General features: G+C 35.8%; 1 pseudogene; it reads left to right on the forward strand.

The window, feature by feature from the left end:
• Nucleotides 1-4,406: 4,406 nt before the first annotated feature.
• Nucleotides 4,407-5,406, forward strand: LOC116583307 (annotated as a pseudogene).
• The last annotated feature ends 422 nt before the right edge of the window (nt 5,407-5,828 follow it).

The following is a 5,828-nucleotide window of genomic DNA, read 5'->3' on the forward strand; positions in this document are numbered from 1 at the left end:
GGAATAAAAACTAAACTTTAAAGGAAAAGTAGCTTAAATGAATGAGATAATCTTTGGTTTAGTATCTACGAAAAAATAAATACACATTTTACCTTCTTATATAAAATAGAGAATTTAATGAAAATGTATTACCAAGTGGGTTAAGTATTTATCAACGTAACAAAACTTAGAGGGAAGACATAATATCTTTTATCATGAGCTGAGTTTACTTTAATATGTTTCAATCAGACTTTAGAATTTCTGTCAAATGAATTTCTGATTTCACAGGAAATTACACTTTACATAATATCTGCATTTCAAGTTTATAATAGATATTAAACATGATGTGCAAAAACTTAAGGAAAGGAACCATGTCAAAATGGTAATCAAAGTTTTGCCTTAAGAAGGTAGAAATTTATGCTTTTATGAATCTTTTTATTCAGACAATCCATTTTAAATAAAATGAAACACATCTCTAATGGATATCATTTTGCCTTTTTATTCTCCACTGAAAAGGGAATTTGAATGAACTGACTGAATCAAAATATATTTTTTATGTTAATATGGACTATTCTTTCTGCAATTTAGGGGTGATATTTCTCCAATTGTGGAAGGAAGACTTTATCAGAAAAATGAAAAAAAAACAATAAATGGTAAAGAATTCAAGAACTTCTAATTATATGTCCCAAGGAAAAGGAGATTCTGCAGAAACTGACATTGAATTGGGAGCCTTCATCAGAGGACAAAACCCTTATGCTGGGAAACATGTCAGCAAAATCAAGTAAGCAGTTCTTAGTATTGTGAGAAACATATATACTACCTTTCCACCAAAAAAAATATGAATAAGAGAAAAAGATATTAAACATTGGCTAATACCAAAAGCATGCAATTGTATAATTCTGTTAAGGGTAACTGTAATAGTGTTATGGATGTTATTTTGCTTTTTCCAACTTTTTGCTGGAAAATAAAGAATTTTCACAATTGTCTATACCTGTTCTCCACAAAGATACAGATGAAGAAGTAAAATTAATGTTAACAACAACATAAAGACTGGGGGAGGCAAATAGAAATATACTATTTTAGGGTCCTTACATTTTCCCACATAACGTGATATGTAGGATAATTTTTTAAAAGATTCATCTATTTATTTTAGAGGGGGAGATGAGCAGAGGGAGAGAAAATCCCAAGTAGACTCCCTGCTGATCAAGGAGCCCTGCCTTAGGCCCTATCCCAGGACCCCAAGGTGAGTGAATACCCTCCAATATTCTGAGACCTGATTCCAAAACAACACCACAACACTACAAGAAAATAAACTACAGATCAATAACCTCCAAAGAAGTAGATAATATATTTTGTAGCAAAATTTGAACAAATGGAATTTAATGATATATCAAAAGGTTAAAACATCAATAATTAAGAGGGAATTATACCAGGAGTTCATGTTTGGTTCAGGATTCATAAATCAATAAATGTAACTAACCATATTAACCAACTAAAGAAGAAAAAAATCATATGGTCATCTTGATAGATGCATGGACAGGCATTTGACAACATCCTACATCATGAAAATATCTCAGCCACAACCCAATTTGGTAAAGGGAATTTATAAAGATTATATAGATTATATTTTACTTAATGATGATAACATGAATGCTCTTCTCTTAAAATCAGAATCAAGGCACATAGGTTCATGCATCACTTCTACTCAACATTGTCCTGGAGGTCTGGTCTTGATACTAATACAAGGAAAAGGAATAAAAGGCATTGAAATTGGACAACAAAATGACATCAAGCCTATACAGGAAATTTAGCATAAAATACTTTTTAAAATTGCTAGACTTAAGCCTGTTTTGCAAGAAAACAGTATACAAGATCAATATATAAAACAATACATGTAATATATTCTAGTAATGAAAAATCATAAACCGAGACTTTAAAAATATTATTAAGAAAGTTGGGGCACCTGGGTGGCTCAGTGGGTTAAAGTCTCTACCTTCGGCTCAGGTCATGATTCCAGGGTCCTGGAATCGAGCTCCGCATCAGGCTCTCTGCTCTGCGGAGAGCCTGCTTCCTCCTCTCTCTCTGCCTACTTGTGATCTCTGTCTGTCAAATAAATAAAATCTTTAAAAAATATATTATTAAGAAAGCACTGAGTATAGAAGCACTTCCAGTATATCAGACCAAGGACTTCTAAAAATCTGCTCTTTTTTTTTCTTTTCTTTTTTATTTTTAAAATTTTTTATTTTTTATAAACATATATTTTTATCCCCAGGGGTACAGGTCTGTGAATTGCTAGGTTTACACACTTCACAGCACTCACCAAAGCACATACCCTCCCCAATGTCCATAACCCCACCCCCCTTCTCCCATCCCCCTCCCCCCAGCAACCCTCAGAAAATCTGCTCTTTGATAAAAGCAATGTTAATGTAGCAAAATTTGTTAAACTTTTCCGGAACTCTAGAAATTAGCCAAGGGCCTGAAAAATTCAAAGACCATTTATTCAAGAAAAATGGCTGAATTTCATAAAGAACCTTCCTCTCTTCTTTAGGAATGGCAAAGAGGGAGCAGGAAATGTCAGGACATTTGCTAAGGACTCTGGGGTTGCAGAATAAATAACAGAAGCATTGACAAATTGGTAGAACACTGCCTTTCAAAAATTAAACAGTGTGATAGAAAGTCCTTTGAAAAGGTAATATCAGATTTTAGCTTTATCTTTTATAGAGTATAACTACATGAGTTCCAATGTAAGATATTCTTAGAAAGGCTAAATTATATTTAGACACCAAAACCATTGCTTATGATTTTTAAATTAATTATCTATATCAAATATTTTGTCTACATAAAGCCATGACTCATTCTATATATAATAATGGTTATAATAATGGCTTTAGGTAACTAAGATACTTAATTATCAATTTATAAACTCACTTATATTAACCACATGACAAACTATTTTGTCCTCAGGCAAAACAATAAAATATTTACTGAAAAAATCTTTTTTAGAACAGACAATTGTTTATTGGATATATTGCTGTTTTGCCAGTTTTTATCCAGTGGATAGTCTAGCTTAGAAGCTACAACTTAATCCTATTTGTTACCACAAGAAACAGCCTGATTTGGAGTGCAAGGACCTAATTATTGTTATTATGTTTACTTTAAAATAGCTTTCTACGGGTTTGCAATTCAGATCAATTACTTAAATTCTGAAGGACATAAAATGATTATGCTTGCTTTCTGAAGTTCTTATTGTTAAAATTCTAAAAAGCTGGAGGAGGGTGGGCTCAATATATTGAATTTGTAACACATTATGCTCTCGGAGATACGGACTTGGAATTAAAACTCAACTTGACATTTCTAAACTTTATTAAATTGGCTATCAGTCAGCACATCCTTTAGAACAGAACATTTTCATTGAATATGGCAAACTATTTTGGTTTGGCATTTAGAACTCAATTACTTTGTAAGGACATTTATCTATAGTTTACTGATTCATTTGTATTTTGTACCCAAAGATACCATGGCCATGGCTTAAGATATTAAAAGATATCATGGCTTAAAAAAATGAACTCCAGGGGTGCCTGGGTGGCTCAGTGGGTTAAAGCCTCTGCCTTTGGTTCAGGTCATGATTCCAGTGTCCTGGGATCGAGCCCCACATCAGGCTCTCTGCTCCGCGGAAAGCCTGCTTCCTCCTCTCTCTTTGCCTGCCTCTCTGCCTACTTGTGATCTCTGTCTGTCAAATAAATAAATAAAATCTTAAAAAAAAAAATGAACTCCATTCCTACTCTGTGTTGTTTAGTACATGCTCCTTATCATTGAACTTACAATTCTGAAATAACTTTTTTGAAATTAGTTTTTCTTTAGAAATATAGTAAAGTACTAATGTACATAATTCAAAAATTAAGTTAGTGACACCGTGAGAACTCTCTTTTAGTGCCCACTCACATTTAGGTAGTATTCAAGTGGTATTCAAATATTCAAATAGTATTCACCCTTAGGAAAATAGCCATTTAGTTCTATTGCTCTATCAATAATTGGATTAGTTGTGTCATTATTTCCATAACAAGAGGTACTAATAAAATCAAGGGTTGTGTTGAATGTCCAGGGAATATATGGTTATGAACATTTTCTTCATCTCAGATCTCTTGAACGAGTTGGCCTTCTGAGCATTATAACATTTTACTTTTGATTCTCTTTGAAAGCAGTCCAAAATTTTTATGGTCATTCTTCTTCAGAAGTAAATAACACCATCACATAAACTAAAATGAAACAAAATTTATGTCTGAATTGAAAAATAAACCCAAATAGACATTTTCCTTCTCCTGTGATGTTTGTCAAATTCTGTTTCTCACAAACCTCCATAGATCACCTCACAACTCTGAGATCACCATCTAGGTCAAAATCAAGAGTCAGGCTTTCTGCCCGTGGACGCCGCCGAGTAGCATCGTTAAAGTCTCCCCTCCCACCGCCGTCATGTCTAAGTCAGAGTCTCCCAAAGAGCCTGAACAGCTGCGGAAGCTATTCATCGGAGGTCTGAGCTTTGAAACAACCGATGAGAGTCTGAGGAGCCATTTTGAGCAATGGGGAACACTTACGGACTGTGTGGTAATGAGAGATTTGAACACCAAGCGCTCCAGAGGCTTTGGGTTTGTCACATATGTCACTGTGGAGGAGGTGGATGCAGCCATGAATGCAAGGCCACACAAGGTGGATGGAAGAGTTGTGGAACCAAAGAGGGCTGTCTCAAGAGAAGATTCTCAAAGACCTGGTGCCCACTCAACTGTGAATAAGATTTTTGTTGGTGGCATTAAAGAAGACACTGAAGAACATCATCTAAGAGATTATTTCGAACAGTAGGGGAAAATCGAAGTGATTGAGATCATGACTGACTGAGGCAGTGGCAAAAAGAGGGGTTTTGCTTTTGTAACATTTGATGACCATGATTCTGTAGACAAGATTGTCATTCAAAAATACCATACTGTGAATGGCCACAACTGTGAAGTAAGGAAAGCGCTCTCTAAGCAAGAGATGGCTAGTGCTTCAACCAGCCAAAGAGGTCGAAGTGGTTCTGGAAACTTTGGTGGTGGTCGTGGAGGTGGTTTTGGTGGGAATGACAACTTTGGTCGCGGAGGAAACTTCAGTGGTCAAGGTGGCTTTGGTGGCAGTCGAGGTGGTGGTGGATATGGTGGCAGTGGGGATGGCTATAACGGATTTGGTAATGATGGAAGCAACTTTGGAGGTGGCGGAAGCTATAATGATTTTGGCTACAACAATCAATCCTCAAATTTTGGACCCATGAAAGGAGGCAATTTTGGAGGCAGAAGCACTGGCCCTTATGGTGGTGGAGGCCAGTACTTCGCCAAACCACGAAACCAAGGTGGCTATGGTGGTTCCAGCAGCAGCAGCAGCTATGGCAGTGACAGGTTTTAATTACTGCCAGGAAACAAAGCTTAGCAAGAGAGGAGAGCCAGAGAAGTGACAGGGAAGCTATAGGTTACAACAGATTTGTGAACTCAGCCAAGCACAGTGGTGGCAGGGCCTAGCTGCTACAAAGAAGACATGTTTTAGACAATACTCATGTGTATGGGCAAAAAAACTCGAGGACTGTATTTGTGACTAATTGTATAACAGGTTATTTTAGTTTCTGTTCTGTGGAAAGTGTAAAGCATTCCAACAAAGGGTTTTAATGTAGATTTTTTTTTTTGCACCCATGCTGTTGATTGCTAAATGTAATAGTCTGATCATGATGCTGAATAAATGTGTCTTTAAAAAAAAAAAAATCAAGAGTCAGATGCTTAATCATTTGAACCATCCAGGTGCTCCCAGTCTTTCTGTTTTTTAATTAAGAAAAG

This window comes from Mustela erminea, chromosome 2, assembly GCF_009829155.1.
Source record: "Mustela erminea isolate mMusErm1 chromosome 2, mMusErm1.Pri, whole genome shotgun sequence".
Lineage (NCBI taxonomy): Eukaryota > Metazoa > Chordata > Mammalia > Carnivora > Mustelidae > Mustela > Mustela erminea.